General features: G+C 46.6%; 15 non-coding genes across 15 annotated transcripts; all 15 read left to right on the top strand.

Moving 5' to 3' along the window:
- Positions 1 to 585: 585 nt before the first annotated feature.
- LOC141247644 (U2 spliceosomal RNA) lies at positions 586 to 776 on the top strand. The gene has a single exon (XR_012311070.1). It is a non-coding gene; the product is annotated as a U2 spliceosomal RNA (small nuclear RNA).
- Positions 777 to 1,885: 1,109 nt separating this feature from the next.
- Positions 1,886 to 2,076, top strand: LOC141247639 (U2 spliceosomal RNA). Its single transcript, XR_012311065.1, has one exon. It is a non-coding gene; the product is annotated as a U2 spliceosomal RNA (small nuclear RNA).
- A 1,118-nt stretch (positions 2,077 to 3,194) lies between these two features.
- Positions 3,195 to 3,385, top strand: LOC141247643 (U2 spliceosomal RNA). The gene has a single exon (XR_012311069.1). It is a non-coding gene; the product is annotated as a U2 spliceosomal RNA (small nuclear RNA).
- A 1,115-nt stretch (positions 3,386 to 4,500) lies between these two features.
- LOC141247637 (U2 spliceosomal RNA) lies at positions 4,501 to 4,691 on the top strand. Its single transcript, XR_012311063.1, has one exon. It is a non-coding gene; the product is annotated as a U2 spliceosomal RNA (small nuclear RNA).
- A 6,178-nt stretch (positions 4,692 to 10,869) lies between these two features.
- On the top strand, positions 10,870 to 11,059 carry LOC141247660 (U2 spliceosomal RNA). Its single transcript, XR_012311085.1, has one exon. It is a non-coding gene; the product is annotated as a U2 spliceosomal RNA (small nuclear RNA).
- A 3,791-nt stretch (positions 11,060 to 14,850) lies between these two features.
- Positions 14,851 to 15,041, top strand: LOC141247636 (U2 spliceosomal RNA). Its single transcript, XR_012311062.1, has one exon. It is a non-coding gene; the product is annotated as a U2 spliceosomal RNA (small nuclear RNA).
- Positions 15,042 to 16,159: 1,118 nt separating this feature from the next.
- Positions 16,160 to 16,350, top strand: LOC141247635 (U2 spliceosomal RNA). The gene has a single exon (XR_012311061.1). It is a non-coding gene; the product is annotated as a U2 spliceosomal RNA (small nuclear RNA).
- Positions 16,351 to 17,471: 1,121 nt separating this feature from the next.
- LOC141247634 (U2 spliceosomal RNA) lies at positions 17,472 to 17,662 on the top strand. The gene has a single exon (XR_012311060.1). It is a non-coding gene; the product is annotated as a U2 spliceosomal RNA (small nuclear RNA).
- A 1,118-nt stretch (positions 17,663 to 18,780) lies between these two features.
- Positions 18,781 to 18,971, top strand: LOC141247633 (U2 spliceosomal RNA). Its single transcript, XR_012311059.1, has one exon. It is a non-coding gene; the product is annotated as a U2 spliceosomal RNA (small nuclear RNA).
- Positions 18,972 to 20,092: 1,121 nt separating this feature from the next.
- On the top strand, positions 20,093 to 20,283 carry LOC141247632 (U2 spliceosomal RNA). Its single transcript, XR_012311058.1, has one exon. It is a non-coding gene; the product is annotated as a U2 spliceosomal RNA (small nuclear RNA).
- A 1,118-nt stretch (positions 20,284 to 21,401) lies between these two features.
- Positions 21,402 to 21,592, top strand: LOC141247654 (U2 spliceosomal RNA). Its single transcript, XR_012311080.1, has one exon. It is a non-coding gene; the product is annotated as a U2 spliceosomal RNA (small nuclear RNA).
- A 1,121-nt stretch (positions 21,593 to 22,713) lies between these two features.
- LOC141247631 (U2 spliceosomal RNA) lies at positions 22,714 to 22,904 on the top strand. The gene has a single exon (XR_012311057.1). It is a non-coding gene; the product is annotated as a U2 spliceosomal RNA (small nuclear RNA).
- Positions 22,905 to 24,025: 1,121 nt separating this feature from the next.
- Positions 24,026 to 24,216, top strand: LOC141247630 (U2 spliceosomal RNA). Its single transcript, XR_012311056.1, has one exon. It is a non-coding gene; the product is annotated as a U2 spliceosomal RNA (small nuclear RNA).
- A 1,121-nt stretch (positions 24,217 to 25,337) lies between these two features.
- Positions 25,338 to 25,528, top strand: LOC141247629 (U2 spliceosomal RNA). Its single transcript, XR_012311055.1, has one exon. It is a non-coding gene; the product is annotated as a U2 spliceosomal RNA (small nuclear RNA).
- Positions 25,529 to 26,649: 1,121 nt separating this feature from the next.
- LOC141247628 (U2 spliceosomal RNA) lies at positions 26,650 to 26,840 on the top strand. Its single transcript, XR_012311054.1, has one exon. It is a non-coding gene; the product is annotated as a U2 spliceosomal RNA (small nuclear RNA).
- Positions 26,841 to 27,172: the final 332 nt, after the last annotated feature.

Genomic DNA, 27,172 nt, shown 5'->3' with positions numbered 1-27,172 from the left:
AATTAATGCCTGCAGACTATAAAAGAGAACCCAACCCAAAAAGTTTGGTTGATTAGTCTGTGGCATTCTGTTAAACTGTTGCTTATGGCGGTCTCTTTGAGCTTCTCAGCGACATTCAGCCAGCCAGGTATCCTGCCTGCAGTAGATGGAATGTGGCAATGGAACGCTCGCTGCGCGTGTCATAATAGGCTCTGAGCCTTTATATACCTGCGCACAGCAGCAGCCACCTTCAGTCTGCTGCTGGACAGCCAGCAGCAGCAGGAGAGGTAAGTAATTAGCAGCCCTCCTGCTAAGAGTAGACAGCTGCTCGTTCCACCCCACCCCCCGCCTTAATTGGTTCTCCTCCCTTCCAACGGTGTTGAGGCGGGTGGGAACAGCAGGGGGTGAGGGTGCTGTGTTTAAAGAGGTGGAGTTATGCAGATCTAAAACGCGTGGATTGCAGCAGCAGCAAGCCAAAAAGTGCAGGCATGCAAGGGATCTAGAGGTTGACAACATGTCTTCTTAACGGGAGTCCAGGAGCTCATCTCCACAAATGGACTCTTCAGGATCCTTGGGTGGCTCCGTAGTTCGAAACCAATTCTGGTTATCGCTTCTCGGCCTTTTGGCTAAGATCAAGTGTAGTATCTGTTCTTATCAGTTTAATATCTGATACGTCCCCTATCTGGGGACCATATATTAAATGGATTTTTAGAACAGGGAGATGGAAAAAGAGCTTGCTCTGTCCACTCCACGCATTGACCTGGTATTGCAGTTTCTCCAGGACCGGTGCACCCCTTCTTTAATGCAGTTTCTAAAATCAGAAAGTATTGAATTCAATGTTTTTTGTTCATTTTGCTTGTTTGTCGGATTTTGGGATGGACTCTTTGGCTTTGCTTTTCTTCTCCTCATTGGATTTTTCATGTTCAAAGTTGCAGAAGCCAGATGACAAGCTCATTTTGGTTCAACTTCAGCAACTGTGCATTGCATTGCCATGTAATGTAACGCAATGCTATCTTTCTAGCTCTCCCTCTTTACTTCCTTTTGGATAAACAGACATATTAGGCAAGCATTTTGGAGCTTTCACCTAAATAACTACAGGTGGTGAGATAAGCTGCACAATATAATTGACCTTTCAGTATATTGTTGCACACACACCATCTATTTAGCAAATGCCCTTGTTATCAACAGCAGCCTTTTAAACTCACCTGAGCTAACAGGTATGTGCGCTGGTTACTCTGCTGCGCTTAAAATTTCTTTTTTGGTTTGCTACAATGCCTTTTCTGAAACGTTGTCTCCCTCTGCTGGAACACTGACTTCTTTCAATTAATGCCTGCAGACTATAAAAGAGAACCCAACCCAAAAAGTTTGGTTGATTAGTCTGTGGCATTCTGTTAAACTGTTGCTTATGGCGGTCTCTGTGAGCTTCTCAGCGACATTCAGCCAGCCAGGTATCCTGCCTGCAGTAGATGGAATGTGGCAATGGAACGCTGGCTGCGCGTGTCATAATAGGCTCTGAGCCTTTATATACCTGCGCACAGCAGCAGCCACCTTCAGTCTGCTGCTGGACAGCCAGCAGCAGCAGGAGAGGTAAGTAATCAGCAGCCCTCCTGCTAAGGGTAAACAGCTGCTCGTTCCACCCCACCCCCCGCCTTAATTGGTTCTCCTCCCTTCCAACGGTGTTGAGGCGGGTGGGAACAGCAGGGGGTGAGGGTGCTGTGTTTAAAGAGGTGGAGTTATGCAGATCTAAAACGCGTGGATTGCAGCAGCAGCAAGCCGAAAAGTGCAGGCATGTAAGGGATCTAGAGGTTGACAACATGTCTTCTTAACGGGAGTCCAGGAGCTCATCTCCACAAATGGACTCTTCAGGATCCTTGGGTGGCTCCGTAGTTCGAAACCAATTCTGGTTATCGCTTCTCGGCCTTTTGGCTAAGATCAAGTGTAGTATCTGTTCTTATCAGTTTAATATCTGATACGTCCCCTATCTGGGGACCATATATTAAATGGATTTTTAGAACAGGGAGATGGAAAAAGAGCTTGCTCTGTCCACTCCACGCATTGACCTGGTATTGCAGTATCTCCAGGACCGGTGCACCCCTTCTTTAATGCAGTTTCTAAAATCAGAAAGAATTGAATTCAATGTTTTTTGTTCATTTTGCTTGTTTGTCGGATTTTGGGATCGACTCTTTGGCTTTGCTTTTCTTCTCCTCATTGGATTTTTCATGTTCAAAGTTGCAGAAGCCAGATTACAAGCTCATTTTGGTTCAACTTCAGCAACTGTGCATTGCATTGCCATGTAATGTAATGAAATGCTATCTTTCTAGCTCTCCCTTTTTACTTCCTTTTGGATAAACAGACATATTAGGCAAGCATTTTGGAGCTTTCACCTAAATAACTACAGGTGGTGAGATAAGCTGCACAATATAATTGACCTTTCAGTATATTGTTGCACACACACCATCTATTTAGCAAATGCCCTTGTTATCAACAGCAGCCTTTTAAACTCACCTGAGCTAACAGGTATGTGCGCTGGTTACTCTGCTGCGCTTAAAATTTCTTTTTTGGTTTGCTACAATGCCTTTTCTGAAACGTTGTCTCCCTCTGCTGGAACACTGACTTCTTTCATTTAATGCCTGCAGACTATAAAAGAGAACCCAACCCAAAAAGTTTGGTTGATTAGTCTGTGGCATTCTGTTAAACTGTTGCTTATGGCGGTCTCTGTGAGCTTCTCAGCGACATTCAGCCAGCCAGGTATCCTGCCTGCAGTAGATGGAATGTGGCAATGGAACGCTGGCTGCGCGTGTCATAATAGGCTCTGAGCCTTTATATACCTGTGCACAGCAGCAGCCACCTTCAGTCTGCTGCTGGACAGCCAGCAGCAGCAGCAGCAGCAGGAGAGGTATGTAATCAGCAGCCCTCCTGCTAAGGGTAGACAGCTGCTCGTTCCACCCCACCCCCCGCCTTAATTGGTTCTCCTCCCTTCCAACGGTGTTGAGGCGGGTGGGAACAGCAGGGGGTGAAGGTGCTGTGTTTAAAGAGGTGGAGTTATGCAGATCTAAAACGCGTGGATTGCAGCAGCAGCAAGCCGAAAAGTGCAGGCATGTAAGGGATCTAGAGGTTGACAACATGTCTTCTTAACGGGAGTCCAGGAGCTCATCTCCACAAATGGACTTTTCAGGATCCTTGGGTGGCTCCGTAGTTTGAAACCAATTCTGGTTATCGCTTCTCGGCCTTTTGGCTAAGATCAAGTGTAGTATCTGTTCTTATCAGTTTAATATCTGATACGTCCCCTATCTGGGGACCATATATTAAATGGATTTTTAGAACAGGGAGATGGAAAAAGAGCTTGCTCTGTCCACTCCATGCATTGACCTGGTATTGCAGTATCTCCAGGACCGGTGCACCCCTTCTTTAATGCAGTTTCTAAAATCAGAAAGAATTGAATTCAATGTTTTTTGTTCATTTTGCTTGTTTGTCGGATTTTGGGATGGACTCTTTGGCTTTGCTTTTCTTCTCCTCATTGGATTTTTCATGTTCAAAGTTGCAGAAGCCAGATTACAAGCTCATTTTGGTTCAACTTCAGCAACTGTGCATTGCATTGCCATGTAATGTAATGAAATGCTATCTTTCTAGCTCTCCCTTTTTACTTCCTTTTGGATAAACAGACATATTAGGCAAGCATTTTGGAGCTTTCACCTAAATAACTACAGGTGGTGAGATAAGCTGCACAATATAATTGACCTTTCAGTATATTGTTGCACACACACCATCTATTTAGCAAATGCCCTTGTTATCAACAGCAGCCTTTTAAACTCACCTGAGCTAACAGGTATGTGCGCTGGTTACTCTGCTGCGCTTAAAATTTCTTTTTTGGTTTGCTACAATGCCTTTTCTGAAACGTTGTCTCCCTCTGCTGGAACACTGACTTCTTTCATTTAATGCCTGCAGACTATAAAAGAGAACCCAACCCAAAAAGTTTGGTTGATTAGTCTGTGGCATTCTGTTAAACTGTTGCTTATGGCGGTCTCTGTGAGCTTCTCAGCGACATTCAGCCAGCCAGGTATCCTGCCTGCAGTAGATGGAATGTGGCAATGGAACGCTGGCTGCGCGTGTCATAATAGGCTCTGAGCCTTTATATACCTGTGCACAGCAGCAGCCACCTTCAGTCTGCTGCTGGACAGCCAGCAGCAGCAGCAGCAGGAGAGGTATGTAATCAGCAGCCCTCCTGCTAAGGGTAGACAGCTGCTCGTTCCACCCCACCCCCCGCCTTAATTGGTTCTCCTCCCTTCCAACGGTGTTGAGGCGGGTGGGAACAGCAGGGGGTGAAGGTGCTGTGTTTAAAGAGGTGGAGTTATGCAGATCTAAAACGCGTGGATTGCAGCAGCAGCAAGCCAAAAAGTGCAGGCATGTAAGGGATCTAGAGGTTGACAACATGTCTTCTTAACGGGAGTCCAGGAGCTCATCTCCACAAATGGACTTTTCAGGATCCTTGGGTGGCTCCGTAGTTTGAAACCAATTCTGGTTATCGCTTCTCGGCCTTTTGGCTAAGATCAAGTGTAGTATCTGTTCTTATCAGTTTAATATCTGATACGTCCCCTATCTGGGGACCATATATTAAATGGATTTTTAGAACAGGGAGATGGAAAAAGAGCTTGCTCTGTCCACTCCACGCATTGACCTGGTATTGCAGTATCTCCAGGACCGGTGCACCCCTTCTTTAATGCAGTTTCTAAAATCAGAAAGAATTGAATTCAATGTTTTTTGTTCATTTTGCTTGTTTGTCGGATTTTGGGATGGACTCTTTGGCTTTGCTTTTCTTCTCCTCATTGGATTTTTCATGTTCAAAGTTGCAGAAGCCAGATTACAAGCTCATTTTGGTTCAACTTCAGCAACTGTGCATTGCATTGCCATGTAATGTAATGAAATGCTATCTTTCTAGCTCTCCCTTTTTACTTCCTTTTGGATAAACAGACATATTAGGCAAGCATTTTGGAGCTTTCACCTAAATAACTACAGGTGGTGAGATAAGCTGCACAATATAATTGACCTTTCAGTATATTGTTGCACACACACCATCTATTTAGCAAATGCCCTTGTTATCAACAGCAGCCTTTTAAACTCACCTGAGCTAACAGGTATGTGCGCTGGTTACTCTGCTGCGCTTAAAATTTCTTTTTTGGTTTGCTACAATGCCTTTTCTGAAACGTTGTCTCCCTCTGCTGGAACACTGACTTCTTTCATTTAATGCCTGCAGACTATAAAAGAGAACCCAACCCAAAAAGTTTGGTTGATTAGTCTGTGGCATTCTGTTAAACTGTTGCTTATGGCGGTCTCTGTGAGCTTCTCAGCGACATTCAGCCAGCCAGGTATCCTGCCTGCAGTAGATGGAATGTGGCAATGGAACGCTGGCTGCGCGTGTCATAATAGGCTCTGAGCCTTTATATACCTGTGCACAGCAGCAGCCACCTTCAGTCTGCTGCTGGACAGCCAGCAGCAGCAGCAGCAGCAGGAGAGGTATGTAATCAGCAGCCCTCCTGCTAAGGGTAGACAGCTGCTCGTTCCACCCCACCCCCCGCCTTAATTGGTTCTCCTCCCTTCCAACGGTGTTGAGGCGGGTGGGAACAGCAGGGGGTGAAGGTGCTGTGTTTAAAGAGGTGGAGTTATGCAGATCTAAAACGCGTGGATTGCAGCAGCATCAAGCCGAAAAGTGCAGGCATGTAAGGGATCTAGAGGTTGACAACATGTCTTCTTAACGGGAGTCCAGGAGCTCATCTCCACAAATGGACTTTTCAGGATCCTTGGGTGGCTCCGTAGTTTGAAACCAATTCTGGTTATCGCTTCTCGGCCTTTTGGCACGATCTATCAGGTTTACCTGTGTGGTCTTGCCTGTGAGGTGCTCTTGGTACCCTTTCTCTCGGCCTGGGGGGATCGTTCCTCTTCGGAGGGACTTAACCCCCCTGCTGCTATTGGGAGGAAGGATTAGTCCGGGAGCAACGGGAAGGGATCCCATGAAGGCTTGCGCCTTTCAGAGAGAAGAGTCGGTACGTTCCTGAGTGAAGGATGCCGGCAACGCTCACATATTCATCGGGTGATGCCCGGATGCGGAACACCGTGAGGATTGAAGTTGGAGCAGGATCGAGGACGGAGAAGAATTTGGACTACATCTGCCATAGGATTCTGCTTGGAGTTCTGGAGTTTCGGCGGGAAGACATATTCTGCTTCCAGGACAATGAGTACAAGGGGACTTACACCATCACCTTCAAGAGCCAGGGATGCTGTCACCAACTCGTACAAAAGGTAAATGAGAAAAACTACTTAGATGAATTGGATGGACTAACCTTTTGTCTCTTGTATGCCTATGACGAGATCCCTATCGTGGTGCATTTCCCGAACCCCTTTGTGGAAGCTGCAGACATCTCGACCTACCTTATCCGTTATTGTGACGATCTGAGATACCTGGGCACTGTGAAGAACGCGGTAGGCTTCTGGTGCGGCAAGAGGAGGTGCATGGCCCATCTAAAGAGGGACCCAAGCGGAGTGGGAGGAATGCTACACCCTCCCTCAACATTTGTGATCGGTAAGAGCAGAGGCTACTTATTTTACCCTGGAATGCCGGTATGTTGCAGGAACTGTGGACAAATGGGTCATACCCAAACGTCCTGCACGGGCAGGAAAGTAGACCGCTGCAATAATTGCAGCTGTTACGGACATTTAATGAAGGACTGTCCCGCTGGGAGGAAATGCAATCTTTGTGGTGAGGCGGGGCACATGTTCCGAGGATGCCCCAACAGGACCAGGACCAGGACCTACGCAGAAGCTGCATCTTCTGCAGCTGAGCCAATGCGCCCACCGGTCTTCACTGGCGGGCCGGCGTCGGAGGGCGGTTCGAAGGGCGAGAAGGCTGGGATGGAGCAGGGAGCCGGAGGCCCCTCTGGGGCGGCCCCTGCATCGAAGTCCCTTAACGATGGGCGGACCTCGCATGGACCGGAGCGGAGGGGTCCTCCTTCTGGGAGGGTATCCTCCGTGTCGATGGTTCCCGATACCGATCCTGTTGGGCTGGAGGGTGGTGCCCCTGTGCGGTTGGCTACTGGGGACCACGCAGCGATGGCCTCAGGATCTTCCAGGGCGATTAGCCAGCCAGATGAGGGGGCTTTGCTTCTAGGTGGCGAACATCAGGAAATCTGTGTTGGTGATCTTATCCTGATGGACCAGTCTCCCCCCCTGGAGGAGGTGGAGGAAGAGGAGGACTGCACCAGTGACCTAGTGGAGTCTGCCCCGAAAAAGAGACGGAATGTAGAAGCCCCAGCGTCTCCTGGAATGTGGCTGGGAACCGTGACCTACGAGGGGGCAACCGCCGGCTCACAGAATATCGAGTCGTTTGGGTCCTCTAGCCCGGATGTCCTGGAGCAATTTGACATACAGGGCTTTGAGTCAGGTGTCCTCATGGAAGATCCACCACCCTGACCTATGAATGCCCACATTAAGACTTGTCTCACTGAATGTGAGGTCATTAAAGAGCCCAGTTCGTAGGGCTGCTCTATTCAAGTATTTAGAAACTGCTGACTTTGACATTTGTTTATTACAGGAATGCGGGATACAACATGCACTAAATTATAATGACATCAAGACAGATTGGAGACTGGGGCCCTCCATCTGGTCTGGCTCCAATGACAACAAGTCAGCGGGGGTGGGCTTCCTCTGTCGTGGGAGAAATATTACTATAAATGCTGTCACAGAAATAGTACCAGGCAGAGTGGTTTTAGTGCATTTTAAATTTAATGGTTTTACCCTACGTGTAATGAATATTTATGCTCCCCCTGATAAGCAAGAGAGAATTAATTTATTTGGGATATTGCCATTGTACTGTACAGGGTCATCTCCCCTGATCGTAGGGGGTGATTTTAATTGTCTTTGTGCTAGTGAACAACGAGCGGGGGGTGACCCTTTACGCAAATTGGATAAGTCATGTCATCTATTGAAAGATTTTATAACTGATTTTAAATTATGCGATGCGTGGAGGTCACTCCTGCCGACGGACCCTGGTTATACGTGGTCCGGAAGAGGGGTGTCCTCCAGGATCGATTTTATTTTCCTATCAGATGATTTTAACCCTGTAAAATGTGTTTTAACATCAAATATATTTTCTGACCATAAGGGCTTGGAGGTGCACCTAGAATATCGGGATGAACAGAGGGTCAACAGGGGCCTCTGGCGTCTAAGTACTTACCTGCTGGAGGACCCTCTGATTCGACAAGACTTTGGTAAAGCCTATCAAGCCTGGCGGCGACAAAAACCTTCTGATGCCCCTATGGTAACCTGGTGGGAAAATTTGAAAAAAAAAGTCAGAATGTTTTTTATAAAAGCAGGGAGACGTAAAGCTAGAGAGAAAAAAAGATGTTTTAGTGATCTTAACACCAAACTACAAACACTTTTTAAATTCAAAGAGCTAGGGGTGGAGGTGGGAGATGATATTGCTAGCCTAAAAACTGAAATTCAGAACTGCATAGACACAAAGGGGAAAGAGATTATTTTTAACTCTAGAGTGCAGCACTTGGAGGAGGGGGAGAAGTGCTCTCGCTTCTTCTTCAAAAAAGTCATGGATAAAAGAGAAGTGATCACAAATCTAGAGGGTGAAACATCTATGCAGCGAATGTTGAATGCTACTTTTAACTTTTATAAGCATCTTTTTAGTAAAAAGTGTATAGATGAGTCCTTTTTATCTGATGCTCTTAATGATCTCGATTTTAAGTTAAATTTTACAGACCAGGAGTTTTTAGAACGCGATATTGTTTTAGAGGAATTATTTTATGTTTTTAAAAGTTTCTCTAAGGGTAAAGCACCTGGGTGTGACGGACTACCTGTAGAATTTTACCTTACTTTTTGGGACATTTTAAAAGAGGACCTTTTTATGCTTTTTAAAGAAGTTTTTATTTGTGAACAGTTGCCATTTTCGTGGAGGAGAGGAGTGGTGTCTTTGATATATAAAAAAGGTGACCGCAGTGCTCTAGCGAATTGGAGACCCATAACTCTCCTAAATGTTGATTACAAGGTACTTGCTAAGGTGGTTGCAGACCGGCTCAGGAGTGTCATTGCCAAACTAATCCAGCCTGAGCAGGTTTGTAGTGTACCAGGCAGAAGTATTTCAGAGGTTTTAAACGTATTAAGGGATGTAATTTGGTATTCCAGAGACCGGGGTCAAAATGTAGCTCTTTTAGCCCTAGATTTTGAAAAAGCTTTCGATAGAGTCTCTCATAGATTTCTTTTTAGAGTTTTAAAAAGAATGGGTATCCCTAATATGCTTTTAAATTGTATTAAGATTTTATATAAAAATTGTTTTAGTCAAATTTCTCTTAATGGCTTTTTAACAGATGGAGTTCCCCTTGAGTCCGGAGTGAAGCAGGGATGCCCCTTGTCACCCATCCTGTTCATCTGCGCCATGGAGCCCCTGCTGAGCGCAATAAGGAAAGACAAAGTGATTAGAGGGGTTCCTGTTCCTGGCGGAGGTGGCAGTGATGTGAGAGTCTTTGGCTACATGGATGACGTGACGGTTGTGTGCGTGGACCCTACTTCCCTCCGGAGGGCGGTGTTGCGCATTGATTTTTTTTCCCAGGCATCCGGTTTTAAACTTAATTTAAATAAATCTGAATGTCTGACTTTGGGATCCTGGGACACGGCCCAACTCCCGCAGCTCACTATAAAACGAGACAATGTAAAAATTCTTGGAGTTGTTTTTAACGAGGAGAATGTGGGAACTCAAAGCTGGGAGAATGTCCTAGAAAAAATGTCAAAGAAAATATCATTTTGGGGTTTGAGGTCCCTAACAATGGAGGGGAAAATTTTAATTATAAAATCAGTGTTGTTACCCCTCATACTGTATATAGCTATGGTGTACCCCCCCTCTGATGTTTTAATTAAAAAAATGACTAGGATGATCATTATGTTTTTATGGAACTCCAAAATGGAAAAATTAAGGCGAGAAATAATGAGGAAGAATAAAATGAACGGCGGAAGGGATGTCCCCGACTTACATATTTATTTGTATTTAAATTATTTCTGCTTTTGTTTCAAACATTTTAATGGTAATAGTGCGCTAACTTATTTTTTAAAATATACTTGTGGGATGATTTTTAAAAGATGGTTTAAGTTGTCGTTGAATTCCCCTGTTTTACTATGCCCCCCCAAACACCAAGCAACCTTAGAAAAGACTGTTCGATTTTATAGCCTTGGTGATTTTAATATGGACATTTTTAAAGACCGCAAGAAGCTTTTATCTTTTCTGAGGAGGAATGAAGATGTGACCCCCATAGTAAATTTCTCAGAAGAGAGATCGAAGCAAGTTTGGAAGAATGTCTTCGGGAAATTCTTAGCAAATGGACATAAGGACATCGCATGGATGGTGGTCCACCAGTGCCTCCCCACCAGAGAGTTTCAACACAGGAGAGGCCTGGTGGCCAGAGCCAAATGCCCCAGAGACTCATGTGTTAATGACGAAACCACCTTGCACCTTATGTGGAATTGCCCATTTGCACAGGAACTTTGGCACAAAGTTGGGATTCTTTTAAAATGGACTTGCGGTTTAAGAGATTTTAACCATGAATATGTTTTATATGGCCTTTTTAAATGTCCGACCCCTCAACAGTATTGTATATGTTGGTGTATGATTAACTGTTTTAAAGATGCCCTTTGGAAGGCACGCAATATCTTACTTTTTAAACTTGATGCTATTTCTGTGAAGGATTGTCTTAAAATTGCTTTTAGCCAGATGTATATTTATTACTTGAGGGATGTCAAATGTATTGGGAGGAGGGATGCTAATCGTATATGGGGTTTTTATGGGTGGAATTCTGTGTTTTAATAATGTACTGTTTGTGTTGTTGTTTTTGATTGTAAACCATCTTTTACGCACTTAATAAAATATGTTGAAACCTGATCTGTTCTTATCAGTTTAATATCTGATACGTCCCCTATCTGGGGACCATATATTAAATGGATTTTTAGAACAGGGAGATGGAAAAAGAGCTTGCTCTGTCCACTCCACGCATTGACCTGGTATTGCAGTATCTCCAGGACCGGTGCACCCCTTCTTTAATGCAGTTTCTAAAATCAGAAAGAATTGAATTCAATGTTTTTTGTTCATTTTGCTTGTTTGTCGGATTTTGGGATGGACTCTTTGGCTTTGCTTTTCTTCTCCTCATTGGATTTTTCATGTTCAAAGTTGCAGCACGGCTCGGGTGGTCACTTGAAGCTGGAGTGACCGGAACATCAGCAGTGAGTAAATACCCTAAACTGCACAACCCGACTCTGTCTTCACTTAACATCTATGCTGCACCACCACAACCCCCATCCTCTGCACCTGACCCCCTGAGGCTATACCCCACCCGTTGGGGGTTATACTACCAAAAGCTGCACCAACACCATCAGCCTCAGCAGACCCTGCTGCAGCGGCGGCCATAGTGACCGCAATACAACGGGTGGCGTAGTCGACATTAAGAACTTTATAACATCTGTAGGACTGCCACATACTCTGAGCTTGACACCCTGGGCACGGACCGGGTCACAGCCACTCGGAAGACTACAACCCCCATCTGATCCGGCTCCGGGTAAGCCCCCGTGCGCGCGATGCCGCACGACACAGCAGGCCCAGGGGCGCGTCAACTTTGGCGTAGTCGGCAGGATTACGTGCCCACAACAACCGGGTACTGCGTGCCTGAAGAAAAGAACAAGTTTACCTCAAAAAGAAGTCTCCTGCCGGTTCCGGAGAGTCCCCGCCATCGTACTCCATCACAGATCGATTCCCGCCGGTTGTCCGCCATTAACAGCTTTTTCCCGCCATCTGCAGAGTTTCCCGCCACTGGGAGATGATTCCCGCCATTTCCAAAGGTTTCACGCCTTGGAAGAGCGGACGCCATTATGGGCGTGCCAGAGGATGGCAAGAGGCCGCCTCCCATCGTGGGCCAGGACCGAAAATGGCGCCAAAAGTGGAAACCGCCCCCACCAACAGAGACTGTGATGCTAGAGGTGTCTGTCAGCGTGAAAGAACTGCCCCTGGAGCTGACAATCACCAAGTGGCCCCGGGACCGCCCTCGAAGTGGGAGGACTGAGAAGGAGAGAACAAAGATGGGTGTCGCCTGGAGCAGTCTGGAGCGAGCGCACCCGGAGGCAAGAAGCCTGGAGAAGAGTTTCGGAGGAGCTTACCCGGAGATGGCGAGAAAGCAGAGCAGCACCGGCCCGTTGGCCAGGAGCCTGCTAGAAACAGAGGAGGGAGAGCAGAGCAGCACCGGCCCGCTGGCCAGGAGCCTGCTGGAGACAACGGAAGGAGAGCAGAGCAGCACCGACCCGTTGGTCAGGAGCCTGCTGGCAACAACGACCCCACTAGGCCTAGTGGAGGTCCTAGCACAGCTCCCCCGAGACCGGGAGTGTGCACAGACCGCTCTGGAGGGCCTCGCAAGGAGGATGGCCCGGGTGCAGCGAGAGACGTTGGCGGAGTGGAGCCGTGAGATGGCCCAGCAGACCGAGACCTGTCAGCGGAGCACGCCACCCAAGACGAGGAGACAGACCGCCTCTGAGGATGGCGCGGGAGGACTGAAGGCCGGAGACGGCGCCGAGAAGGGAGCCGAACGAAAGGAGGCAGGTAAAGGGGACGTCTCTACCCCAAACCGGGAAACCGCGTACCTGCCCCAGCTCCCCGTCGCAGAGCCCGAAGTCTATCCTGCCGTGCCCGTCGCTGCAACGTCACCGCCGCAGACTAGGCCTCAAACGGGAGCCGCGACCCCTGTGACGTCACACGCCTCGACCCCGAGCGTGACCAAGCAGGAAGTACCACCAGCCTGGTCGCAAGGCCTAGTACCCCCGGGCGCCGCAATACCAACAGCGCCCCCTACCTCCGCGGAGCCCCCGGCCTGGTCGCAGGGCCAAGTAGCCCAGGGTGCCGCCGTCCTTACGGTGCCCTTCACCTTCCAGATACCCCAGGCCTGGCCGCAAGGCCCGGGCAACCCGGGCGCCACCACCACCGCGCCCATAAAACCTAAAGTTCCGCATCTGGGAGAAGATCTGTTTGCCCAGCATACGTGCCCGAACGGGTCTGAAGCCAAAGGTAACCATAAAGAAAGAGCAGGAGGACGCCGTCGTTAAGTACAGCAGAGTACAAGCTGTATATAGTTGCCCGTCGGGGCACAGTGAACTGTTGCTAATATAGTCCCCGTTGGGACCAGCAAGTGTGAACTGTTTACCCGTTTAACCCTTAAATCCCACTGGCCGAGGACTGAGAGCGGCCACTACCCCTTTTGTATATAGTTGCGCTTCCTAAAGCGCCCCCTACCGGTTTTATAGGAAAACCATTTTTCAAGAAAAGACTGTCGCACTGTACCCGGTCACACGTTGCACAGTGACCGGAGGAGGAGCCAGAGGCGACGAGAATGTTTTATATGAAAAGTTTTATGATGCTGCTAATGTATGTTATTTTATATGTTTTTACTATGTTGTTGATATGAAAAAAAAATTTGTATGTTTTGGTGTTGTTTATGTCTTACAGCCCGAGGACGTGCTGTGATTTACCAGGGGGGAATGTAGCACCCTGAGGATTCGGCTGCTACAGGGGTATTGCACCTCAACCCAGAGGTGTGATATTCCACTCCCGGGTAAGGATGGAGTGTGGACCTGAGCTCGGTAGGCTGCATGCACTACACACATCCCATTTCCGAGGAGCAGACCGACGGTACTCCCACTTAGAAATGTGCAGGTACGACCGAGTCTGTTCCTGGCTGGAGTGGGAGGGGGGTGGAACATCCCAAGTAGTGTAGGGGCAGATAGGGGGAGCAGCCTGGGTAAAGATAGGAGCTCATTGGGTGCTGGTCGCCTGAGCTCACACATAGAGGGTGTATATAAGGTGGGCACCAACTAAGAACAGGGTCAGTCTGCCAGCCTTTTGCAGAGAAAAGCCCCAGAGAGAGAGAGAGAGTGGAGCAGAGAAGGAAAGACCCAGAGAGGGGAAAAGAAAGGACTCTGAGAACCCAAATTCAATCCCCGGGTGAAGAGTCGGCAATAGGGTACCGGATCCCAAACTGGTGGGGGCAAAAGCACACCCTAGCCAGAGACCGGAGGCCGTGGGCAGCGTCTGCCATGGCCACCCACCACATCCACCCCGAAGGCATACCACGTGGAGGGTCAGGGAACCCAAGGCCAAGGGTCTCCCAACAGAAGGCCCGAGGGAGCTGAACCTAGGTGGATCACTAGTGGGGACGGCCAGAGGAAAGGACAGAAGGAGAGCTCAGGGTCACGCTCCGGACTTGTTTGGGGGTTTGCTGAATCCAGGACCTGGTGGACGCAGCACGGCTCGGGTGGTCACTTGAAGCTGGAGTGACCGGAACATCAGCAGTGAGTAAATACCCTAAACTGCACAACCCGACTCTGTCTTCACTTAACATCTATGCTGCACCACCACAACCCCCATCCTCTGCACCTGACACCCTGAGGCTATACCCCACCCGTTGGGGGTTATACTACCAAAAGCTGCACCAACACCATCAGCCTCAGCGGACCCTGCTGCAGCGGCGGCCATAGTGACCGCAATACAACGGGTGGCGTAGTCGACATTAAGAACTTTATAACATCTGTAGGACTGCCACATACTCTGAGCTTGACACCCTGGGCACGGACCGGGTCACAGCCACTCGGAAGACTACAACCCCCATCTGATCCGGCTCCGGGTAAGCCCCCGTGCGCGCGATGCCGCACGACACAGCAGGCCCAGGGGCGCGTCATAAGGGATCTAGAGGTTGACAACATGTCTTCTTAACGGGAGTCCAGGAGCTCATCTCCACAAATGGACTTTTCAGGATCCTTGGGTGGCTCCGTAGTTTGAAACCAATTCTGGTTATCGCTTCTCGGCCTTTTGGCTAAGATCAAGTGTAGTATCTGTTCTTATCAGTTTAATATCTGATACGTCCCCTATCTGGGGACCATATATTAAATGGATTTTTAGAACAGGGAGATGGAAAAAGAGCTTGCTCTGTCCACTCCACGCATTGACCTGGTATTGCAGTATCTCCAGGACCGGTGCACCCCTTCTTTAATGCAGTTTCTAAAATCAGAAAGAATTGAATTCAATGTTTTTTGTTCATTTTGCTTGTTTGTCGGATTTTGGGATGGACTCTTTGGCTTTGCTTTTCTTCTCCTCATTGGATTTTTCATGTTCAAAGTTGCAGAAGCCAGATTACAAGCTCATTTTGGTTCAACTTCAGCAACTGTGCATTGCATTGCCATGTAATGTAATGAAATGCTATCTTTCTAGCTCTCCCTTTTTACTTCCTTTTGGATAAACAGACATATTAGGCAAGCATTTTGGAGCTTTCACCTAAATAACTACAGGTGGTGAGATAAGCTGCACAATATAATTGACCTTTCAGTATATTGTTGCACACACACCATCTATTAAGCAAATGCCCTTGTTATCAACAGCAGCCTTTTAAACTCACCTGAGCTAACAGGTATGTGCGCTGGTTACTCTGCTGCGCTTAAAATTTCTTTTTTGGTTTGCTACAATGCCTTTTCTGAAACGTTGTCTCCCTCTGCTGGAACACTGACTTCTTTCATTTAATGCCTGCAGACTATAAAAGAGAACCCAACCCAAAAAGTTTGGTTGATTAGTCTGTGGCATTCTGTTAAACTGTTGCTTATGGCGGTCTCTGTGAGCTTCTCAGCGACATTCAGCCAGCCAGGTATCCTGCCTGCAGTAGATGGAATGTGGCAATGGAACGCTGGCTGCGCGTGTCATAATAGGCTCTGAGCCTTTATATACCTGTGCACAGCAGCAGCCACCTTCAGTCTGCTGCTGGACAGCCAGCAGCAGCAGCAGCAGCAGGAGAGGTATGTAATCAGCAGCCCTCCTGCTAAGGGTAGACAGCTGCTCGTTCCACCCCACCCCCCGCCTTAATTGGTTCTCCTCCCTTCCAACGGTGTTGAGGCGGGTGGGAACAGCAGGGGGTGAAGGTGCTGTGTTTAAAGAGGTGGAGTTATGCAGATCTAAAACGCGTGGATTGCAGCAGCAGCAAGCCGAAAAGTGCAGGCATGTAAGGGATCTAGAGGTTGACAACATGTCTTCTTAACGGGAGTCCAGGAGCTCATCTCCACAAATGGACTTTTCAGGATCCTTGGGTGGCTCCGTAGTTTGAAACCAATTCTGGTTATCGCTTCTCGGCCTTTTGGCTAAGATCAAGTGTAGTATCTGTTCTTATCAGTTTAATATCTGATACGTCCCCTATCTGGGGACCATATATTAAATGGATTTTTAGAACAGGGAGATGGAAAAAGAGCTTGCTCTGTCCACTCCACGCATTGACCTGGTATTGCAGTATCTCCAGGACCGGTGCACCCCTTCTTTAATGCAGTTTCTAAAATCAGAAAGAATTGAATTCAATGTTTTTTGTTCATTTTGCTTGTTTGTCGGATTTTGGGATGGACTCTTTGGCTTTGCTTTTCTTCTCCTCATTGGATTTTTCATGTTCAAAGTTGCAGAAGCCAGATTACAAGCTCATTTTGGTTCAACTTCAGCAACTGTGCATTGCATTGCCATGTAATGTAATGAAATGCTATCTTTCTAGCTCTCCCTTTTTACTTCCTTTTGGATAAACAGACATATTAGGCAAGCATTTTGGAGCTTTCACCTAAATAACTACAGGTGGTGAGATAAGCTGCACAATATAATTGACCTTTCAGTATATTGTTGCACACACACCATCTATTTAGCAAATGCCCTTGTTATCAACAGCAGCCTTTTAAACTCACCTGAGCTAACAGGTATGTGCGCTGGTTACTCTGCTGCGCTTAAAATTTCTTTTTTGGTTTGCTACAATGCCTTTTCTGAAACGTTGTCTCCCTCTGCTGGAACACTGACTTCTTTCATTTAATGCCTGCAGACTATAAAAGAGAACCCAACCCAAAAAGTTTGGTTGATTAGTCTGTGGCATTCTGTTAAACTGTTGCTTATGGCGGTCTCTGTGAGCTTCTCAGCGACATTCAGCCAGCCAAATATCCTGCCTGCAGTAGATGGAATGTGGCAATGGAACGCTGGCTGCGCGTGTCATAATAGGCTCTGAGCCTTTATATACCTGTGCACAGCAGCAGCCACCTTCAGTCTGCTGCTGGACAGCCAGCAGCAGCAGCAGCAGCAGCAGGAGAGGTATGTAATCAGCAGCCCTCCTGCTAAGGGTAGACAGCTGCTCGTTCCACCCCACCCCCCGCCTTAATTGGTTCTCCTCCCTTCCAACGGTGTTGAGGCGGGTGGGAACAGCAGGGGGTGAAGGTGCTGTGTTTAAAGAGGTGGAGTTATGCAGATCTAAAACGCGTGGATTGCAGCAGCAGCAAGCCGAAAAGTGCAGGCATGTAAGGGACCTAGAGCTTGACAACATGTCTTCTTAACGGGAGTCCAGGAGCTCATCTCCACAAATGGACTTTTCAGGATCCTTGGGTGGCTCCGTAGTTTGAAACCAATTCTGGTTATCGCTTCTCGGCCTTTTGGCTAAGATCAAGTGTAGTATCTGTTCTTATCAGTTTAATATCTGATACGTCCCCTATCTGGGGACCATATATTAAATGGATTTTTAGAACAGGGAGATGGAAAAAGAGCTTGCTCTGTCCACTCCACGCATTGACCTGGTATTGCAGTATCTCCAGGACCGGTGCACCCCTTCTTTAATGCAGTTTCTAAAATCAGAAAGAATTGAATTCAATGTTTTTTGTTCATTTTGCTTGTTTGTCGGATTTTGGGATGGACTCTTTGGCTTTGCTTTTCTTCTCCTCATTGGATTTTTCATGTTCAAAGTTGCAGAAGCCAGATTACAAGCTCATTTTGGTTCAACTTCAGCAACTGTGCATTGCATTGCCATGTAATGTAATGAAATGCTATCTTTCTAGCTCTCCCTTTTCACTTCCTTTTGGATAAACAGACATATTAGGCAAGCATTTTGGAGCTTTCACCTAAATAACTACAGGTGGTAAGATAAGCTGCACAATATAATTGACCTTTCAGTATATTGCTGCACACACACCATCTATTTAGCAAATGCCCTTGTTATCAACAGCAGCCTTTTAAACTCACCTGAGCTAACAGGTATGTGCGCTGGTTACTCTGCTGCGCTTAAAATTTCTTTTTTGGTTTGCTACAATGCCTTTTCTGAAACGTTGTCTCCCTCTGCTGGAACACTGACTTCTTTCATTTAATGCCTGCAGACTATAAAAGAGAACCCAACCCAAAAAGTTTGGTTGATTAGTCTGTGGCATTCTGTTAAACTGTTGCTTATGGCGGTCTCTGTGAGCTTCTCAGCGACATTCAGCCAGCCAGGTATCCTGCCTGCAGTAGATGGAATGTGGCAATGGAACGCTGGCTGCGCGTGTCATAATAGGCTCTGAGCCTTTATATACCTGTGCACAGCAGCAGCCACCTTCAGTCTGCTGCTGGACAGCCAGCAGCAGCAGCAGCAGCAGGAGAGGTATGTAATCAGCAGCCCTCCTGCTAAGGGTAGACAGCTGCTCGTTCCACCCCACCCCCCGCCTTAATTGGTTCTCCTCCCTTCCAACGGTGTTGAGGCGGGTGGGAACAGCAGGGGGTGAAGGTGCTGTGTTTAAAGAGGTGGAGTTATGCAGATCTAAAACGCGTGGATTGCAGCAGCAGCAAGCCGAAAAGTGCAGGCATGTAAGGGATCTAGAGGTTGACAACATGTCTTCTTAACGGGAGTCCAGGAGCTCATCTCCACAAATGGACTTTTCAGGATCCTTGGGTGGCTCCGTAGTTTGAAACCAATTCTGGTTATCGCTTCTCGGCCTTTTGGCTAAGATCAAGTGTAGTATCTGTTCTTATCAGTTTAATATCTGATACGTCCCCTATCTGGGGACCATATATTAAATGGATTTTTAGAACAGGGAGATGGAAAAAGAGCTTGCTCTGTCCACTCCACGCATTGACCTGGTATTGCAGTATCTCCAGGACCGGTGCACCCCTTCTTTAATGCAGTTTCTAAAATCAGAAAGAATTGAATTCAATGTTTTTTGTTCATTTTGCTTGTTTGTCGGATTTTGGGATGGACTCTTTGGCTTTGCTTTTCTTCTCCTCATTGGATTTTTCATGTTCAAAGTTGCAGAAGCCAGATTACAAGCTCATTTTGGTTCAACTTCAGCAACTGTGCATTGCATTGCCATGTAATGTAATGAAATGCTATCTTTCTAGCTCTCCATTTTTACTTCCTTTTGGATAAACAGACATATTAGGCAAGCATTTTGGAGCTTTCACCTAAATAACTACAGGTGGTGAGATAAGCTGCACAATATAATTGACCTTTCAGTATATTGTTGCACACACACCATCTATTTAGCAAATGCCCTTGTTATCAACAGCAGCCTTTTAAACTCACCTGAGCTAACAGGTATGTGCGCTGGTTACTCTGCTGCGCTTAAAATTTCTTTTTTGGTTTGCTACAATGCCTTTTCTGAAACGTTGTCTCCCTCTGCTGGAACACTGACTTCTTTCATTTAATGCCTGCAGACTATAAAAGAGAACCCAACCCAAAAAGTTTGGTTGATTAGTCTGTGGCATTCTGTTAAACTGTTGCTTATGGCGGTCTCTGTGAGCTTCTCAGCGACATTCAGCCAGCCAGGTATCCTGCCTGCAGTAGATGGAATGTGGCAATGGAACGCTGGCTGCGCGTGTCATAATAGGCTCTGAGCCTTTATATACCTGTGCACAGCAGCAGCCACCTTCAGTCTGCTGCTGGACAGCCAGCAGCAGCAGCAGCAGCAGCAGGAGAGGTATGTAATCAGCAGCCCTCCTGCTAAGGGTAGACAGCTGCTCGTTCCACCCCATCCCCCGCCTTAATTGGTTCTCCTCCCTTCCAACGGTGTTGAGGCGGGTGGGAACAGCAGGGGGTGAAGGTGCTGTGTTTAAAGAGGTGGAGTTATGCAGATCTAAAACGCGTGGATTGCAGCAGCAGCAAGCCGAAAAGTGCAGGCATGTAAGGGATCTAGAGGTTGACAACATGTCTTCTTAACGGGAGTCCAGGAGCTCATCTCCACAAATGGACTTTTCAGGATCCTTGGGTGGCTCCGTAGTTTGAAACCAATTCTGGTTATCGCTTCTCGGCCTTTTGGCTAAGATCAAGTGTAGTATCTGTTCTTATCAGTTTAATATCTGATACGTCCCCTATCTGGGGACCATATATTAAATGGATTTTTAGAACAGGGAGATGGAAAAAGAGCTTGCTCTGTCCACTCCACGCATTGACCTGGTATTGCAGTATCTCCAGGACCGGTGCACCCCTTCTTTAATGCAGTTTCTAAAATCAGAAAGAATTGAATTCAATGTTTTTTGTTCATTTTGCTTGTTTGTCGGATTTTGGGATCGACTCTTTGGCTTTGCTTTTCTTCTCCTCATTGGATTTTTCATGTTCAAAGTTGCAGAAGCCAGATTACAAGCTCATTTTGGTTCAACTTCAGCAACTGTGCACTGCATTGCCATGTAATGTAATGAAATGCTATCTTTCTAGCTCTCCCTTTTTACTTCCTTTTGGATAAACAGACATATTAGGCAAGCATTTTGGAGCTTTCACCTAAATAACTACAGGTGGTGAGATAAGCTGCACAATATAATTGACCTTTCAGTATATTGTTGCACACACACCATCTATTTAGCAAATGCCCTTGTTATCAACAGCAGCCTTTTAAACTCACCTGAGCTAACAGGTATGTGCGCTGGTTACTCTGCTGCGCTTAAAATTTCTTTTTTGGTTTGCTACAATGCCTTTTCTGAAACGTTGTCTCCCTCTGCTGGAACACTGACTTCTTTCATTTAATGCCTGCAGACTATAAAAGAGAACCCAACCCAAAAAGTTTGGTTGATTAGTCTGTGGCATTCTGTTAAACTGTTGCTTATGGCGGTCTCTGTGAGCTTCTCAGCGACATTCAGCCAGCCAGGTATCCCGCCTGCAGTAGACGGAATGTGGCAATGGAACGCTGGCTGCGCGTGTCATAATAGGCTCTGAGCCTTTATATACCTGTGCACAGCAGCAGCCACCTTCAGTCTGCTGCTGGACAGCCAGCAGCAGCAGCAGCAGCAGGAGAGGTATGTAATCAGCAGCCCTCCTGCTAAGGGTAGACAGCTGCTCGTTCCACCCCACCCCCCGCCTTAATTGGTTCTCCTCCCTTCCAACGGTGTTGAGGCGGGTGGGAACAGCAGGGGGTGAAGGTGCTGTGTTTAAAGAGGTGGAGTTATGCAGATCTAAAACGCGTGGATTGCAGCAGCAGCAAGCCGAAAAGTGCAGGCATGTAAGGGATCTAGAGGTTGACAACATGTCTTCTTAACGGGAGTCCAGGAGCTCATCTCCACAAATGGACTTTTCAGGATCCTTGGGTGGCTCCGTAGTTTGAAACCAATTCTGGTTATCGCTTCTCGGCCTTTTGGCTAAGATCAAGTGTAGTATCTGTTCTTATCAGTTTAATATCTGATACGTCCCCTATCTGGGGACCATATATTAAATGGATTTTTAGAACAGGGAGATGGAAAAAGAACTTGCTCTGTCCACTCCACGCATTGACCTGGTATTGCAGTATCTCCAGGACCGGTGCACCCCTTCTTTAATGCAGTTTCTAAAATCAGAAAGAATTGAATTCAATGTTTTTTGTTCATTTTGCTTGTTTGTCGGATTTTGGGATGGACTCTTTGGCTTTGCTTTTCTTCTCCTCATTGGATTTTTCATGTTCAAAGTTGCAGAAGCCAGATTACAAGCTCATTTTGGTTCAACTTCAGCAACTGTGCATTGCATTGCCATGTAATGTAATGAAATGCTATCTTTCTAGCTCTCCCTTTTTACTTCCTTTTGGATAAACAGACATATTAGGCAAGCATTTTGGAGCTTTCACCTAAATAACTGCAGGTGGTGAGATAAGCTGCACAATATAATTGACCTTTCAGTATATTGTTGCACACACACCATCTATTTAGCAAATGCCCTTGTTATCAACAGCAGCCTTTTAAACTCACCTGAGCTAACAGGTATGTGCGCTGGTTACTCTGCTGCGCTTAAAATTTCTTTTTTGGTTTGCTACAATGCCTTTTCTGAAACGTTGTCTCCCTCTGCTGGAACACTGACTTCTTTCATTTAATGCCTGCAGACTATAAAAGAGAACCCAACCCAAAAAGTTTGGTTGATTAGTCTGTGGCATTCTGTTAAACTGTGGCTTATGGCGGTCTCTGTGAGCTTCTCAGCGACATTCAGCCAGCCAGGTATCCTGCCTGCAGTAGATGGAATGTGGCAATGGAACGCTGGCTGCGCGTGTCATAATAGGCTCTGAGCCTTTATATACCTGTGCACAGCAGCAGCCACCTTCAGTCTGCTGCTGGACAGCCAGCAGCAGCAGCAGCAGCAGCAGGAGAGGTATGTAATCAGCAGCCCTCCTGCTAAGGGTAGACAGCTGCTCGTTCCACCCCACCCCCCGCCTTAATTGGTTCTCCTCCCTTCCAACGGTGTTGAGGCGGGTGGGAACAGCAGGGGGTGAAGGTGCTGTGTTTAAAGAGGTGGAGTTATGCAGATCTAAAACGCGTGGATTGCAGCAGCAGCAAGCCGAAAAGTGCAGGCATGTAAGGTATCTAGAGGTTGACAACATGTCTTCTTAACGGGAGTCCAGGAGCTCATCTCCACAAATGGACTTTTCAGGATCCTTGGGTGGCTCCGTAGTTTGAAACCAATTCTGGTTATCGCTTCTCGGCCTTTTGGCTAAGATCAAGTGTAGTATCTGTTCTTATCAGTTTAATATCTGATACGTCCCCTATCTGGGGACCATATATTAAATGGATTTTTAGAACAGGGAGATGGAAAAAGAGCTTGCTCTGTCCACTCCACGCATTGACCTGGTATTGCAGTATCTCCAGGACCGGTGCACCCCTTGTTTAATGCAGTTTCTAAAATCAGAAAGAATTGAATTCAATGTTTTTTGTTCATTTTGCTTGTTTGTCGGATTTTGGGATGGACTCTTTGGCTTTGCTTTTCTTCTCCTCATTGGATTTTTCATGTTCAAAGTTGCAGAAGCCAGATTACAAGCTCATTTTGGTTCAACTTCAGCAACTGTGCATTGCATTGCCATGTAATGTAATGAAATGCTATCTTTCTAGCTCTCCCTTTTTACTTCCTTTTGGATAAACAGACATATTAGGCAAGCATTTTGGAGCTTTCACCTAAATAACTACAGGTGGTGAGATAAGCTGCACAATATAATTGACCTTTCAGTATATTGTTGCACACACACCATCTATTTAGCAAATGCCCTTGTTATCAACAGCAGCCTTTTAAACTCACCTGAGCTAACAGGTATGTGCGCTGGTTACTCTGCTGCGCTTAAAATTTCTTTTTTGGTTTGCTACAATGCCTTTTCTGAAACGTTGTCTCCCTCTGCTGGAACACTGACTTCTTTCATTTAATGCCTGCAGACTATAAAAGAGAACCCAACCCAAAAAGTTTGGTTGATTAGTCTGTGGCATTCTGTTAAACTATTGCTTATGGCGGTCTCTGTGAGCTTCTCAGCGACATTCAGCCAGCCAGGTATCCTGCCTGCAGTAGATGGAATGTGGCAATGGAACGCTGGCTGCGCGTGTCATAATAGGCTCTGAGCCTTTATATACCTGTGCACAGCAGCAGCCACCTTCAGTCTGCTGCTGGACAGCCAGCAGCAGCAGCAGCAGCAGCAGGAGAGGTATGTAATCAGCAGCCCTCCTGCTAAGGGTAGACAGCTGCTCGTTCCACCCCACCCCCCGCCTTAATTGGTTCTCCTCCCTTCCAACGGTGTTGAGGCGGGTGGGAACAGCAGGGGGTGAAGGTGCTGTGTTTAAAGAGGTGGAGTTATGCAGATCTAAAACGCGTGGATTGCAGCAGCAGCAAGCCGAAAAGTGCAGGCATGTAAGGGATCTAGAGGTTGACAACATGTCTTCTTAACGGGAGTCCAGGAGCTCATCTCCACAAATGGACTTTTCAGGATCCTTGGGTGGCTCCGTAGTTTGAAACCAATTCTGGTTATCGCTTCTCGGCCTTTTGGCTAAGATCAAGTGTAGTATCTGTTCTTATCAGTTTAATATCTGATACGTCCCCTATCTGGGGACCATATATTAAATGGATTTTTAGAACAGGGAGATGGAAAAAGAGCTTGCTCTGTCCACTCCACGCATTGACCTGGTATTGCAGTATCTCCAGGACCGGTGCACCCCTTCTTTAATGCAGTTTCTAAAATCAGAAAGAATTGAATTCAATGTTTTTTGCTCATTTTGCTTGTTTGTCGGATTTTGGGATGGACTCTTTGGCTTTACTTTTCTTCTCCTCATTGGATTTTTCATGTTCAAAGTTGCAGAAGCCAGATTACAAGCTCATTTTGGTTCAACTTCAGCAACTGTGCATTGCATTGCCATGTAATGTAATGAAATGCTATCTTTCTAGCTCTCCCTTTTTACTTCCTTTTGGATAAACAGACATATTAGGCAAGCATTTTGGAGCTTTCACCTAAATAACTACAGGTGGTGAGATAAGCTGCACAATATAATTGACCTTTCAGTATATTGTTGCACACACACCATCTATTTAGCAAATGCCCTTGTTATCAACAGCAGCCTTTTAAACTCACCTGAGCTAACAGGTATGTGCGCTGGTTACTCTGCTGCGCTTAAAATTTCTTTTTTGGTTTGCTACAATGCCTTTTCTGAAACGTTGTCTCCCTCTGCTGGAACACTGACTTCTTTCATTTAATGCCTGCAGACTATAAAAGAGAACCCAACCCAAAAAGTTTGGTTGATTAGTCTGTGGCATTCTGTTAAACTATTGCTTATGGCGGTCTCTGTGAGCTTCTCAGCGACATTCAGCCAGCCAGGTATCCTGCCTGCAGTAGATGGAATGTGGCAATGGAACGCTGGCTGCGCGTGTCATAATAGGCTCTGAGCCTTTATATACCTGTGCACAGCAGCAGCCACCTTCAGTCTGCTGCTGGACAGCCAGCAGCAGCAGCAGCAGCAGCAGGAGAGGTATGTAATCAGCAGCCCTCCTGCTAAGGGTAGACAGCTGCTCGTTCCACCCCACCCCCCGCCTTAATTGGTTCTCCTCCCTTCCAACGGTGTTGAGGCGGGTGGGAACAGCAGGGGGTGAAGGTGCTGTGTTTAAAGAGGTGGAGTTATGCAGATCTAAAACGCGTGGATTGCAGCAGCAGCAAGCCGAAAAGTGCAGGCATGTAAGGGATCTAGAGGTTGACAACATGTCTTCTTAACGGGAGTCCAGGAGCTCATCTCCACAAATGGACTTTTCAGGATCCTTGGGTGGCTCCGTAGTTTGAAACCAATTCTGGTTATCGCTTCTCGGCCTTTTGGCTAAGATCAAGTGTAGTATCTGTTCTTATCAGTTTAATATCTGATACGTCCCCTATCTGGGGACCATATATTAAATGGATTTTTAGAACAGGGAGATGGAAAAAGAGCTTGCTCTGTCCACTCCACGCATTGACCTGGTATTGCAGTATCTCCAGGACCGGTGCACCCCTTCTTTAATGCAGTTTCTAAAATCAGAAAGAATTGAATTCAATGTTTTTTGCTCATTTTGCTTGTTTGTCGGATTTTGGGATGGACTCTTTGGCTTTGCTTTTCTTCTCCTCATTGGATTTTTCATGTTCAAAGTTGCAGAAGCCAGATTACAAGCTCATTTTGGTTCAACTTCAGCAACTGTGCATTGCATTGCCATGTAATGTAATGAAATGCTATCTTTCTAGCTCTCCCTTTTTACTTCCTTTTGGATAAACAGACATATTAGGCAAGCATTTTGGAGCTTTCACCTAAATAACTACAGGTGGTGAGATAAGCTGCACAATATAATTGACCTTTCAGTATATTGTTGCACACACACCATCTATTTAGCAAATGCCCTTGTTATCAACAGCAGCCTTTTAAACTCACCTGAGCTAACAGGTATGTGCGCTGGTTACTCTGCTGCGCTTAAAATTTCTTTTTTGGTTTGCTACAATGCCTTTTCTGAAACGTTGTCTCCCTCTGCTGGAACACTGACTTCTTTCATTTAATGCCTGCAGACTATAAAAGAGAACCCAACCCAAAAAGTTTGGTTGATTAGTCTGTGGCATTCTGTTAAACTGTTGCTTATGGCGGTCTCTGTGAGCTTCTCAGCGACATTCAGCCAGCCAGGTATCCTGCCTGCAGTAGATGGAATGTGGCAATGGAACGCTGGCTGCGCGTGTCATAATAGGCTCTGAGCCTTTATATACCTGTGCACAGCAGCAGCCACCTTCAGTCTGCTGCTGGACAGCCAGCAGCAGCAGCAGCAGCAGCAGGAGAGGTATGTAATCAGCAGCCCTCCTGCTAAGGGTAGACAGCTGCTCGTTCCACCCCACCCCCCGCCTTAATTGGTTCTCCTCCCCTCCAACGGTGTTGAGGCGGGTGGGAACAGCAGGGGGTGAAGGTGCTGTGTTTAAAGAGGTGGAGTTATGCAGATCTAAAACGCGTGGATTGCAGCAGCAGCAAGCCGAAAAGTGCAGGCATGTAAGGGATCTAGAGGTTGACAACATGTCTTCTTAACGGGAGTCCAGGAGCTCATCTCCACAAATGGACTTTTCAGGATCCTTGGGTGGCTCCGTAGTTTGAAACCAATTCTGGTTATCGCTTCTCGGCCTTTTGGCTAAGATCAAGTGTAGTATCTGTTCTTATCAGTTTAATATCTGATACGTCCCCTATCTGGGGACCATATATTAAATGGATTTTTAGAACAGGGAGATGGAAAAAGAGCTTGCTCTGTCCACTCCACGCATTGACCTGGTATTGCAGTATCTCCAGGACCGGTGCACCCCTTCTTTAATGCAGTTTCTAAAATCAGAAAGAATTGAATTCAATGTTTTTTGTTCATTTTGCTTGTTTGTCGGATTTTGGGATGGACTCTTTGGCTTTGCTTTTCTTCTCCTCATTGGATTTTTCATGTTCAAAGTTGCAGAAGCCAGATTACAAGCTCATTTTGGTTCAACTTCAGCAACTGTGCATTGCATTGCCATGTAATGTAATGAAATGCTATCTTTCTAGCTCTCCCTTTTTACTTCCTTTTGGATAAACAGACATATTAGGCAAGCATTTTGGAGCTTTCACCTAAATAACTACAGGTGGTGAGATAAGCTGCACAATATAATTGAC

This window comes from Phyllobates terribilis, unplaced genomic scaffold (assembly GCF_046119375.1).
Source record: "Phyllobates terribilis strain yellow unplaced genomic scaffold, ASM4611937v1 Scaffold_3210__1_contigs__length_86141, whole genome shotgun sequence".
NCBI classification, from domain to species: domain Eukaryota; kingdom Metazoa; phylum Chordata; class Amphibia; order Anura; family Dendrobatidae; genus Phyllobates; species Phyllobates terribilis.
The sequence above is the reverse complement of the archived record's forward strand: the minus strand, read 5'-3'. Positions and strand labels throughout refer to the sequence as shown.